Source organism: Lissotriton vulgaris, chromosome 12 (genome assembly GCF_964263255.1).
Source record: "Lissotriton vulgaris chromosome 12, aLisVul1.2, whole genome shotgun sequence".
NCBI lineage: Eukaryota > Metazoa > Chordata > Amphibia > Caudata > Salamandridae > Lissotriton > Lissotriton vulgaris.
In genome coordinates, this window is record NC_141700.1 from 503,831,142 (window position 1) to 503,844,964 (window position 13,823).

The 13,823-nt window shown below is 49.0% G+C and overlaps 1 protein-coding gene across 2 annotated transcripts in view; it reads left to right on the forward strand.

Moving 5' to 3' along the window:
• CENPT (centromere protein T) overlaps positions 1–13,823 on the forward strand; it is a 1,372,670-nt gene that overhangs the window by 1,227,794 nt on the left and 131,053 nt on the right. The gene's annotated exons all lie outside the window — the stretch shown is intronic.

The window sequence follows — 13,823 nt, forward strand, 5'->3', positions numbered from 1 at the left end:
TCGCGGTGGTCGCAGCCCATCTGCGCAGGTTGGGGGTTTCGGTCTTCCCCTACCTAGACGACTGGTTGTTGAAGGCGGGCTCGCCCCAGACAGTCGTCCACCACCTTCAGATGACAGCAGACCTCTTGCACGACCTGGGGTTCTCCATCAATGTGCCGAAATCACACCTGTGTCCCTCTCAAAAGCTCCTTTTCATCGGAGCGGTTCTGGACTCGGCGCAGTTTCAGGTTTATCTTCCGGAACGGCGGGTCCGGGATATTCAGGCTTTGATTCCCATCTTTCAGCCGCTATCCCGGGTGTCGGTCAGGTTGACGCTGCGGCTGCTGGGACTGATGGCTTCCTGCATCCTTCTGGTGCATCACGCCCGGTGGCGGATGCGGGCTCTGCAGTGGGACCTGAAGTTTCAGTGGGCCCAGCATCAGGGCAACTTGTCCGACCACGTCTTGATCTCGGAGGGCACTGCGAGACAACTGCAGTGGTGGCTTACGAACCGCGATTGGGTCAGAGGCAGATCCCTCTCCCTTCCCCAACCGGAGCACGTAGTCGTGACGGACGCGTCCCTCCAGGGCTGGGGGGGCCACTTGGGAGAGGCAGAGATCAGAGGCATCTGGTCTCCGGCGGAGTCCCGGCTCCATATCAACCTGTTGGAGCTGCGGGCGATTCATCTGGCACTGAAGGCATTCCTCCCCTTTGTCAACGGGAGTGTAGTGCAGGTGTTCACCGACAACACCACCGCCATGTGGTACTGCAACAAACAGGGCGGAGTGGGGTCGTGGACCCTTTGCCAGGAGGCTCTGCGCCTCTGGCAATGGCTGGAACGTCAGGGCGTGACTCTGACGGTTCAACACCTGGCAGGTTCCCTGAACGCCAGGGCGGGCGAACTCAGCCGTCGGTGCTCGATGGATCACGAATGGCGTCTGAACTCGGACGTGGCGCGAGGCATCTTTCTGCAATGGGGAGAGCCTTGGTTAGATCTATTCGCCACAGAAGAGAACGCGCAATGTCATCAGTTCTGCGCGTTGGAGTTTCCAAGACGGCACTCGCACGGCGACGCCTTTCGGCGCGAGTGGAGTTGCGGTCTGTTATACGCCTTTCCGCCTATACCACTTCTGCCCAGAGTACTGAAGAAGATCAGGCGCGACCGGGCCCAAGTTATCCTTGTGGCTCCGGACTGGGCTCGAAGGTACTGGTATCCCGAGCTACTCAGCATGTCAGTCGGTCCCCCGATCCGCCTGCCTCTTCAGGAGGACCTTCTGTCGCAGCAGCAGGGGACGGTCCTCCATCCGAACCTGTCCAGTCTCCACCTCCATGCTTGGAGATTGAGCGGCGGCAGTTGAGGCCATTTGACTTGCCTCCTGAAGTCTGTGATGTAATTCTGGCAGCCAGGTGTCCCTCCACTAAGTCGGTATACGCCTGTCGGTGGAACAGATTTGTGGCATGGTGCACAGCAAAGGCTGTGGATCCACTCTCTGCCCCTCTTTCCGAGGTTCTTCTGTTTCTTCTCTCTCTTGCCCAGCAGGGCTCTGCTCTGGGCACTATCAAGGGCTACCTTTCTGCCCTTTCAGCCTTTTTAAGGCTTCCTGATCAGCCTTCTTTGTTCAAATCCCCGATTGTAACTCGATTCTTGAAGGGCATCACTCACATGTTTCCACCTGTTCCGTTTGTGATGCCTCAGTGGGATTTGAACCTGGTTCTGACCTTTCTAATGTGTGCTCCCTTTGAGCCCCTTCATTCTTGCCCTCTCCGTCTCCTGACTTTAAAGACGGCTTTCCTGGTTGCCATCACCTCTGCCAGGAGGGTGAGTGAGCTCCAGGCTCTTTCTGTCAAACCTCCTTTCTTGTCCATTCATCCTGACAAGGTGGTTCTGAGGACTAGACCTTCTTTCCTGCCCAAGGTTGTTTCGGCCTTTCACATCGGGCAGTCCATCACCCTCCCTTCCTTCTTCCCGCCTCCGCATCCTTCAAAGGATGAAGAGCGGCTCCATCGTCTGGACCCAAAACGTGCGCTTTCATTTTATATGGATCGCACACGCCAGTTCCGGGTGGATGACCAACTGTTTGTTGGCTACGTGGGTGCGAAGAAGGGACGGGCGGTCCATAAACGGACCATCTCTCGATGGGTCGTTCTCTGCATCAAAGCGTGCTACTCTTTGGCTCGGAAGGAGCCTCCTGCTGGGCTGAGGGCCCATTCCACTCGGGCCACGGCGGCTACTACTGCCTTGGGCCGGGGAGTCCCTTTGCAGGACATTTGACAGGCGGCTACGTGGGCCTCGCTGCACACTTTCGCGAGGCACTACTGCCTGGACAGTCAAGTCCGGAGGGATGGCTTCTTTGGCCGTTCTGTCCTCCAGGACTTTCTGGTGTAGGAATGTATTGGTTCGCAGACCCACCACCGGGGTTGGTATTGCTGGGGTATCTATTCTAAGGTAAGGAATCTAACACTAACGTGTTTCTTTCAGATGAACAAGTTACTTACCTTCGGTAACGATATATCTGTAAGAAACATTAGTTAGTGTTAGATTCCTTACCGAACCCACCCATCCTCCCCGTTCTGCGAACTGATACCTAGGGTTAAGGACATCCCTTTCAGGGCCCTAGTTTTACATGGCACCAGTGTTGGTTCTCTCATGGCTCTGCGTCTCCTGGCGCGGAAAAGCTGTGTACAAAGAACTGACGTCAGCGCGCGGAGGCGGCGTCTATATACTCCAGCGACGTCATCACGGCGCACGACGCCGACGATGGACGCGGAGCCGCAGGGGACGCCTGCAGACGACGCCTACCCACGCGCAGGGGTACTGCTACGCAAAAGTTTCCGGATCCAGACTGACGCCTGGGGATATTCTAAGGTAAGGAATCTAACACTAACTAATGTTTCTTACAGATATATCGTTACCGAAGGTAAGTAACTTGTTCACCAGCACTACATCCACCACCACATCCACCACCACCATATGTGTGGGGGCTCTGGGTGTGGGGGCTCTGGGTGTGGGGGCTCTGTGTGTGGCTCTGTGTGTGTGTGTGTGGCTCTGTGTGTGTGTGTGTGTGGCTCTGTGTGTGTGTGTGGCTCTGTGTGTGTGTGTGCAAATGCAATAGTTTTCGCATTTGCGAGAGATTAAGCTATTGGCATTCTAAATGACAATGCCATTTATTTATCTGTTTTCAAAACCAACACATAAATAAAAAAATGTGTCATTTACAATGCCAATAGCTCTAACTTTTGCAAAGGCGAGACCGTTGCATTGTAAATGCTTGTTCTTCCTACTTCCCCTTCTGGCAGGGGGTAAGCGTTTTAGCCATTTTTGCAAGTTAGTAGATTTGAGGCCGTACTTGGCATTAATAAAGCGAAAAACCCCATATCCTATAATCCACATGCTGTTAGCTTAAAAATCCATTGCTGTCTGTGTCATACATCTGATTTGTCATCTGTAATTTTTCATCTTTGTCTGTGGAGGCGGCTGTCATTGTAGTTATTTTTTATGTCTGACAGCTGTCAAATAAGCCTACTTTAATGTCGATAGTTATGGCAAACTGTAGTCCTACTTCTATGTACTTCTGGTCACCCTAACTAGACAAAACTCAGATTTCTCTCTAGCAGACCCATTAATCATCATAGTTATCTTGACATTTTTACCATTGCCTGGAAAGTGCTGGAGGCAAAGTATCTGCAGCAGGTTATTTTACAGCAAAATACAATGGGGTAAGCCAGTGTCCCTCAAAGCCTGGGTGAGTATATACGGGACTACAATGGCTCTGTCCGGTAGCGCCAATCGCTTTGTTAAGAAGTAAAAATCAAATGGAAACTTATGCTTACTTAAAGAATGCAATAGCAGAGATGTGTAGGGCTGAACCAAGGTTAAGTGTCGACGTTTCGACCCTGACAACGCATAAGTATTGTGTTGCGGTTGCTCTTTATCAGGAAATGGGGTCAGCCCAAGATGTAAGACGGCGTCCCACGCAGTATGGGGGCAGCCAATACGGATCTGCAGATTACAGGAAAGACGCGTTGAGGCACAGTCTCAAAATTAAAGAATGGGGGAAGGCTTCCACTCCAGGAGAACCATAGAAAAGTCAAGGCCGTCACTCAGTGATGGAACAGAGCGGACACCTGTTTTCCTCAGACTTATTGCCTGGATTTGTGTGGACACATTTACCCATCAGGATTGTTCCAGACTGCAACACTGTGCCACAGGGTACCGCCCCTGAATCACTTTTCACACTGGAATTATACCAGACTCCAAATCAAGCCACTAAGTGACGGCCTTGACTTCTCTATGGTTCTCCTGGAGGGGAAGCCTTCCCCCATTCTTTCATTTTGAGCTGGTAACCGAATAGTTAATTAGACCCATGACGCACAACCTTAAGGCCCTAGGTTTCCAAATTAATCAAAATCAGCACTATTAATCTGAATAAAACAGTAGTGTCCAGAGCTTCAGTTATTCCTTTATTAGAGCATTTATTCAAAATATCATACCAACGTTCCATTAAACGTTTGTTAAATGTACACAGCATGGGTGGGTTTAAGGGCTATCATTAGGCCCGAGGAATTATTTTCGCTATGTGATAAAGTTACAATTTGTTTATCAAGGCAATGGTTTCTTTTTAACACTGGCATTTTATACATTTTTTGTAGTTTATGCGTTATTACATTTGTTGTGTATTTTCATATAAGAATAATCCACGATGAAATAGCAGCACTCTCATTGTTGTCCATTTCAAGATAGTTGATGGTCGTAACTGATTTGGCAGTCGATAATCTGTTTGATTATAGCATTTTATTGTTATGGACATCGCCGTTTGGTTTGTACTGTTAAAGCCATGATGATGTGGTTTTGTTGGGTTATATGCTTTGGTGATACACCATTAATATTGTTTACAATATTTAAATCACCGTTAGGGTGATTATTTTCATGGTGTTTAATTTCACGTCACAACCGGAGTATTTGGTTTATTTCTGTCACATTTTCTGTTCACTTACCGGTCATGTTGGGGTTTCACTATGTGGTTCATTTATGATGCGATGTGTTGAGCATGCTGACGGAGACACCACGCCAGAGTGGCGACTCTGCCGTTGTGCAAGGTAACGAGTGCCTTGGTAGATATTGTACTACTGCCTCGATTATGCAATGCAGTCGTTTATTGTTGCGTTTCTTCACTTCCCAACGCCCTGCCTGGCTCGCACGTCCCGACACGCCTGACGTTACAAATGTTGTTTCAGTATTGAAAAGGTGCTCCGCACATTTGTCAGCCGTGCGCTTCTTGACGTGATTGGCATATCCTTGAGTTAGCACTCTCACTTTGCAATACAGAGTGTGGCGTTTCCTTTATCATTGTTTCTTTGCAGCATTAACGCTCCGACTTGGAAACACTTTCGCATGACCAGCGCAGTTCGCGTTTACCGTTTGACATCGTAATGCGAGTGCCTATGCACCAGCCTTGAGCCCTATATTACCACGTGGAAGCACTGCGACACGTTTTTACTTTTCCCACATTTTCGGTTGTTAATGATGGCTTAATGGATGGCACTTTTTTTGTTTATTGTGACACTGGGTTTTGGTCACATTATTACATACAAAGCCATGTTGACTGATTTGATATGGTTTACTGCCATATTGTAGCACTAGGACTGTTGTTGACCGTTCTTATATTGGCACTTTTACAATTTTGTTTCCTGCACATGGTGCACATATTGGTTGATTCACTTTTCCGCCACTCATTGCCGAGTGTTAATCAGGAGGTCAGCACATCAGGGTTTGGGAGAATACCACCCTAAGGCTCGCAGGTCTAACAGTATTCGTGTCAAAATGTCAACTAAAACATGCCGTTTTAAACTAACAAAACCTCTGTAATCCACCAGTTATGGTGATCTCAAGTGACTATAACTCATGCCCTAAAGTAACAATAACGCACGCCCCGCCATGCACTGCTAATTGCCTCACATATTCCATAAATTTTCATGTTCTATGGCATCATTGATAACTTCACTGCGACAACTTGAAAATATATCATTGTTGATAACTTAGTGCACTGCGGGGGGCCCCAAGTTATAGTCATTTGAGGGCACAAGTTATAGACTTGTTTACTAGACTGGGTTGTGCTTTTTATTCTGTGAACCTTTTCGAGTAAAATTGTGACTCTTAAGGTTAGGATGCTGCATGCAGTTGGGGTAGTTTGTGCTTAGGGCTCCATAACATATTTTCTACATAAGGTATCCACACCAAATGTGTGTTCTTATCTCCCAACATCCTGGGGATTCTACAAGTGCCCAGGGTGAATAAAAAACATATTTTTTACCACAGTTTTGACATGTTTATTTATTGTGGTGGAAACCAGTGTGAAACCCATGGGTGATCTAGAAACGCAATAGAGTTCTGATACGTAGACAAAATTCCGAATTCAGCCAGGGCTCATCTGTGTAGATCCCTCAAGGTTTTCCCATCGAAACAACTGTTGAAAGAAAGAAATACTGGAAATGAGTAGGAAAAAACAGCCACTTGTGAAAATGTTTTCATCTGCAACTTTTTGTCCAGATGTACCTACCTGTGATATCACGTTACTTGCAGTCGCTCCTCCGATGTAACTGTAGCATAACCATCAAGTTGAGTTGCCATTATTTATTAATATCTGAAGATGTGATTTTTAACTGAACTTTTATGGTTTTTCTAATCATGAAAACCGAATAAAGGAATTTTGATTTGATTTCAATCAATCAAACTTGTAAAGCACGCTACTCACCCGCTAGGGTCTCAAGGCGCTCGGAGGGGGGAGGGTGGGTGGGATGCTACTGCTCGAACAGCCAGGTCTTGAGTTGTTTCCTGAAGGAGAGATGGTCCTGGGTCAGCCGTAGGTGGGTGGGGGAGGGAGTTCCATGTCTTGGCCACCAGGTAGGAGAAGGATCTTCCTCCGATGGTGGATTTGCGAATTCGTGAGGGCGAGGCTGGCGGATCGGAGCTGGCGGTTTGGTGCGTAGAATGAGAGGAGGCTATTGAGGTATTTGGGGACCATGTCGTGGAGTGCCTTGTGTGCGTGGGTGAGGAGTTGCTATGCAGTTGTCCTGGACTTTAGATGTAAATAGTAGATTGGAACCAGATGAAACTTATTCTGTTCCTCCGGTTAAGCATCTGTTTTGGGGGTATATGTTTTTTAGGTTTTTATTTCCAACCGTTGTTGCAATGGGTGATGTGGGCAGATCTGACAACGACAATACCAATAAATGTAGTGCCATCGTATGCCATAACTTGCCCAAATGAAAATGTCAATGCTCATAAATACAGTTTCAAAGTATGTCCTCATAATCTATGCCTACACAACAGCAATGATACCAGCAATAGCAATGTCAATGTATGCCATAATCCATGTACAAACGACAATGGTGTTACTGGTAAAAGCTATGCCATGATTTAGGGATGCATAACCATGTCAATATTGCTAAAAACAATACTGATGTACTCTATGACAACCGTACACGAGCTTTTGAGAATATCGATAAAAATGACACCAGTGAATGCCATATTATTTTTAGTAATTCCAGTGAACTCGTACCATTGCTGTCAGATTTACCCAAGGTGACGTCCCCATCAACTCTGTCAGAGATACGTAGTCAGACAGGCCTTGCGACCCACACCCACGACTATCTAATTAAAGGTCACAGGTGGGGCCTGTCTTAACCCAAAGAAAAATGCACTCCCAGGGAATGCCTTGATTGATCCCACAGATAAATAGTTGCACTAAAAAGAGGTCAGAGTTAATTGACCCCAGCCCGCACTACCGCTGGGTATGATACAGGGTGTAATTCAGACGTCAGGGAAAAATTCGGACCTTGGTGAATAAGATAGAGCTTGTGTCTGGCTGCAGAGGGCTGATAATTGCAAGGTTATTCCTTTTTCTCTGCACAAATCATCTCAAATTTTTGTCTTCTGAGCCGATTGCGACCGACTTCTGGGCTCACTTAGCTCTGCATGTTACGCGGAGCATCCTCTCTTAAAGGTGCTAGGAGAAAGCGAAGTTTTGGACCAAAATCATTTTTCCTGTCAACCTTTCTCTTTTAGTTTCTTATAGATTCTCTCTTTTTTGCATTTATTGATATTGTGGTGCTGTTATATTTTGTAGAATGATGTACGTCTAAATGTTATGTTGTGTTAAGTCTCTGTTTTATGAAATAGTAACTAATTTTTCGGACCACAGTTTGTTTGCTAGTTTTCTGCTATAGATCTACTGCTCTTAACAAACAATTGCATTCTGTTACAGGTTGTTACTATTTCATTTGCATTTGTCGATTGTTTAATGTTATATATCCTTTCCAATGCATTGATTGATCATTGAGCTTGTAACCAGTAAATTGTTTTTGGTACCACCTTGTGTACACTGTTCCCCAAAAATTTGAGTAGGATATGTGATTATTTAAACAATCTCGAGACAATCCAAATTCATACAATATTTCAAACAAGTTCCTCAATCCATCATGGAAACTCCATTAAGTCGCGTGCGAGCGAGGTTCCCCACCCGTGCTTGGAGGCTAGAGAGACACTGCCGCAAGTGGCATGACCTCACCAAAGCGCACTCCTTCCACTGGTCTGAGATTGGGAACCTTCCTTATCAACATCATAAAGCACACTAAAACTTACATTGAGGGCAGACATTGGGCCCAAGCGAGAAAAATAAAGTTGGCCCTGCTGAAACTATGGGCCAACCCAGGGTGCCTGCAAAGTATATAACCCCAAAACTAGCAATACCAAGGAAGAGAGCTCCAGCTCCTCCGACAGCGAGGACAAAAGTACAGGGTAGATCCCACCATGCACAAAAAAAAGATAGGGAGGGCACGCTGGGGACACCGCGGGTGCTTAAAGATTCGCTCACCTCTCTGACAGAACAAGACTACCCTGAGTAAGGCCCCTTGGTCATAATGTTAATAAATGGGAAACCATACCTCTTTCTAGTGGATACAGGGGCGGTAAGGAACTGTTTGTGGGAAGGAGCAGCATCTGTGTCCAAGACCACTTCCACAGTACAGGGAGGCCTGGGTTCCATGGCTAAGGTCCCCCTCACATCACAACCTCTCGACATAGAACTAGAGGGAAACGAGCTCAGGGGGGCAATTGCTATACTATCTATCCTCCCGTCTAATATATTAGGGTGGGCGGTGTTGTTGTCCAAACCCAGCACCTAAAGCTATGTGTGGTAAATATTTTTCAATATCGAGCAGACCGTAAAAAGGGTTGAAGAGAAGCCAGAATTAGCATCCTCTTATGCACAGGTTTATTCAGCATTCCTAAGAAGGGTCCTAGGGCACAAATAATAAAGGCTGATTGGCACTAGAAATGTGGTAAACACCAAGGTTTCTATATTAGTTATTGTGAGAGTTGATATGCAAACATGAGAATAACCAGAGTCCGCACATGGATCCATCATCTCTGATGTTTCACTAATTAAACATAGTGTATTGTAAAGGAGATCAAGATATAAAATTCCAAAGTAGAATGTCCACTTTAGAAGATAAGAGGTATTTTCTTAAAGCCAAAGTGACAGACATAGTGCATCAAAATCTTTAAAGAAACAACAGAGATCACAGAGAGGGCAATTGTTGAAGAAAATATTGACAATCAATTGATGGTGTTCTTTCAACATTAGATAAAATTACTGCTTGGTACAGAGGTTCACAGTGTACTGGTCTAAAGATCCCTTGTGGCTCACATATGAGAGCTAATACTACACAATTAGTGGGATAGAGACACCGTTTTCCATGAGTTACAAGCAACTTTAGGTATAGTATAGCAGAATCTGATTATGGTTCAAATCAATTTATTGATTTTAAATGCAAACAAACAGAAACACTCACCTACATCCAACGGCAGGTGAGGTATGCATTAAGGGCAGGAGGAAGGGAGGGAGGAATAAACAAGCATTTACAATGCAATGGTTTCGCCTTTGGAAATTGTTGGACCCGGCCTCGTGGCGTGGTCCTCGCTGATCTCCGCAGCTCCAGAACTACGGGTGGAACTGATTCCCTTCCACCCAGAACTGTACATGACACTCCTACCCCGGACCTGAGACGATCCCCCGACCGCGTGCCTGCACCCGTGCACGTGACCATCAGACTCCATGTTTGGCCACTCCGGCCGGCCGCCTTCTTTCCTTTCGGCAACCCTGGCCACTCCTGGCTACAGCTAAGCTTGCGCGCCCAGCTCCGCCGGGGGGGTGAACGACTCCCCAAGTACCCGAAACCAAGACTTCCATCACACCTCCGGCCCCCTTCCGAGGAACTGGTTCCCCTCACACCTCTGAACTATCCCTGGGGGCTGGTTTAGATTGCACCTTGGGCCTCCTAGTGAGCTGGCTCCAGGCCCTGATGGGCGTCTGGGATTCCCTGGACGCATGGTCCAAAGCATCAAAGAACCAACCGCCCAGACAATCAGGCGCCTGGCACTCGGACCTCCGGCCCCCTGCCTCTGAGGGTCCGGACATCAAAGAGCTCCTGTACTATAAGACAGCCTGCCTTCCATCTAGTCGGCAGTTGTATCTTGGACAAGAAAGCCCTGCTGATCTGATCGCGACTGACCTTGAGGAGAACAGACTCTGACCCACTGAGCCCTGCTGACGTCGTCGCGGCTCATCCTCGAATCTGCGGAACTGAACCATCGGAGCCCTGCTGACGCTGTCGCGGCTCCCTCTCGAAGCGCAAGACCGGAACCGTCGGAGCCCTGCTGACGCTGTCGCGGCTCCCTCTCGAGAGCAAGACCTGAACCATCGGAGCCCTGCTGATGCTGTCGCGGCCCCACCTGCCTACGAGTACGACGGAGTACTCCTGACCAAGCCCTGCTGACCTCGTCGCGGCTTGACGAACTCTCTGGTCCGGCTGGACCATTGACGCTACCTTCACAATCATCTTGAACCAGAAGTGAGTAGGACAGCAAGTCCCATCTCCAGCCCCCGTACCCCCCAGTTCGAGGATTGAGAACTGTGCGCAGGGTGCGTGGCGTGCCAGCTGGCCTCCTAATACTGTCCTGCTTCCCCCATCCCTCGTTACGAGACTTTCGCGATCCCTCGATCGCTGTGTATTGCTCCCTACTTTTAATCTTGATAAAGTCTTTTCTGATAAAGAATCACAGTGAGGTGTCCGTTCATAAGTGTGGTGTGTCCACGGTGTGTACGATCAGTCCTCCCCGGCGGGGACTCCCCTCGATAAGACTCGGCAGTGATTGTGGGAGAGGAGGTTCCAGGTGGTTAGGAGAGTCCTCTTGACCCCTGGGCTCACCGCCTGTGAGAAGTTGGCCCGATATGCAACGTTCGCTATTCTAGCGACCGCTATGTATCGTTCCAACGACCCTTATGGTGTTTGGTTGTAAGTCAACCTATAGACCAGCTATCCTAGTAGCGTGGATACGAGCAGTCTAAGGCTAAAGACTCGAGAGGGCGCGTTAAGCCAGCTGTTTACCACACATGTACCCCTTGAACACCCAGTGAAAGGACACCACACAAGTGTTATGAAAATAAACAGTATATTTATTAAGAATCACAACAGCCCTGTACTCTTTATGAGGACAGGGTACTAAGCACAAACCAAATCTCTTTAGCAAATACTTCAAGTGCACAGTTTAAAACAAGTGTCCGGGGACACGGAAAGGTTAAGGCAAGTCGGAAGCGAGGGACTCGGGACCCTAGAGTAAGGAGGCTATGCAGGCACCGAAGTGCCGAGTTACCTAGCCACGAGGGCTGCGGCTGCAAGTCTTACAGGCGTCGGGGTCTTTGCTGACGAGCCAGGAGCCGGAAGAAAAGGAGTTGCTGGCCGGCGACCAGTGATGAATAGTTCGTAGAGATCCAAGCCTGGATCGGAGATTGATGAAACCTGAAAGCAGAGGGGACCAAGTTCGTACTACTAGCCAGTAGTCAGAGGGTACCAGGAAGGCACCGGTTGGCCGTCACCTCGACCAGGTGAGTGGGCGACGCTAGGCTCTGCAGTCTCACGGACCAGGAGGCGTTGTCGGCGACCACGGTGGAGGTGCGAGCTGTCCCACGACGGATGTCGCTGTCGGCGTCTTGAGTGGACCAGGAGGGTCCGGGGTGCTTCTCGAAAAGATGGAAGCAAGGGCCAGTCTGGAGCAACCAGACCGGCAGTGTTGATTTTCGGATGTCGTCACAGAAGGACACAAGCCAGCGGCTAGTGACCAGACAACGTGCTGAGCAGCGAGCAGAAGGGCCCCACGCAGATCGTGGAGATGCTGGGAGACTGCACTTCGGTGCTGGAGCGGCTCAGGGTCGGGGCTTCTCGGACCCCAGAGCACTCACCAGAGAGTTACCTCGATGGTCGTGCTGGTTTTTAAGAGCGTGCAGGTTCTGATGATGGCCGGTCCCTCGAGGTCTCGTCGCACCCACAGATCACAGCTGAGCTGATGACGTGGGTAGAGGTCAGAGGTGCCAGGGAAGCCGGTTCTCGTCGAGCTGGGCCGTCGGATTCCTTGAGGAAGGACTTACAGCAAACCGCAGAGTTCTTAGATGGTGCCCGCTGATGCAGGGTGACTACTCCTTAGCCACAAGGGAGAAATCTTGAGAAGAGTCTTGAAGTCCTTTCGTAGAAAGTATTCTTGATTCAAAGATGATCTAATCTGGAAGGGTCCCCGCTCCGGCCTTTATCCTAAAGAAAGGGGTGGGTACATGACTAGGTCCTGCCCTAAGGGTGGGACCAGGAAGGGGGGTAGTTACACCCCTCTCCCCTGCCGGACTTTCCCCAGGCCAGGGCTGTCGCCCCTGGAACTGGTTCTAACCGGCAGATGCGTAGTGAGCACCGGGGTGCCACTCCGCAGTCACCTTCTCGCAAAAGCCCTACCTACCCAGAATACACAAACCCTGTCTGGGACGGTGCGAACACCGCCCTTGACAGGAAACCCTTTGTCCAAGTGCTCCTCGCTGGAAGGACTCCCAGCAGCAGGAGGTCAGACTCGTGTCTGTGGTGGCAGCATCCATTTTGTGGAGCTGAGGCTTTAGTTAACTTTAACCGGGGTTCACAGTTACGTACATGTCGTGTCCCTCTAGAAGGGCGGAATGCTAACCTCGTCGCCAGAGTTGGTGAGAGGGCAGCATCCCGATTCGTATGACACCTTACTCGACATGTCTTGATAACGCGACACCGAAGTTACCGATATGGTACGCGTTATCATGGAACAGCCATTGGGTCTTGATTCCGCAAGCTGCAACCGGGCTCGGCTCGGGCCAGAGCTTAGTTCACACGAGCCCATGCACTCTGCCTTCAGGATTGTCAAGGCCTGCCATAGGAGTGACTGATAGGAACTCGGGTGTCCATTGGAGGGTTAGATATAGGGCTACTATATCTAAAGCAAAGGGTGATTACACGACTTCGCCCCAGCTGTCATGCAGCCAGTTGTGTCAAATTTAGGAGGCCAGCCAGGGGTGGCATAATACATGCTGCAGCCCCTGGCGGCCCTGGGTACACCTATGCCCTGAGTTACAGGGTCTGATAAGGTGGCCCAGTACCAATTGGTAAATGCACCTAGGGTACATCTCGTAATTTAGAAAGAGAACAGCCAGGCTGTGGGTCTGATTGGCAGGCCCACAGCCAGAGAAAGTCGTAAACCAGTGAAACAAAAGCAAAAAATCTGGGTGATCATAGGATTGCAGACCCTACTCTCCTATATGACCCCCCCCCAAACGTCGGAACAACTAGCTAACCTTGACCAGGTGAGTCTTCTTGTTCTAAGTGGAAATATCTGGAGAGCCCATCGGCATTGCCATGATCAGTACCAGGTCTATGTTCCACTGTGAAGTCCATCCCCTGTAGGGAAATGGACCACCTAAGCAGTTTGGGGTTTTCACCCT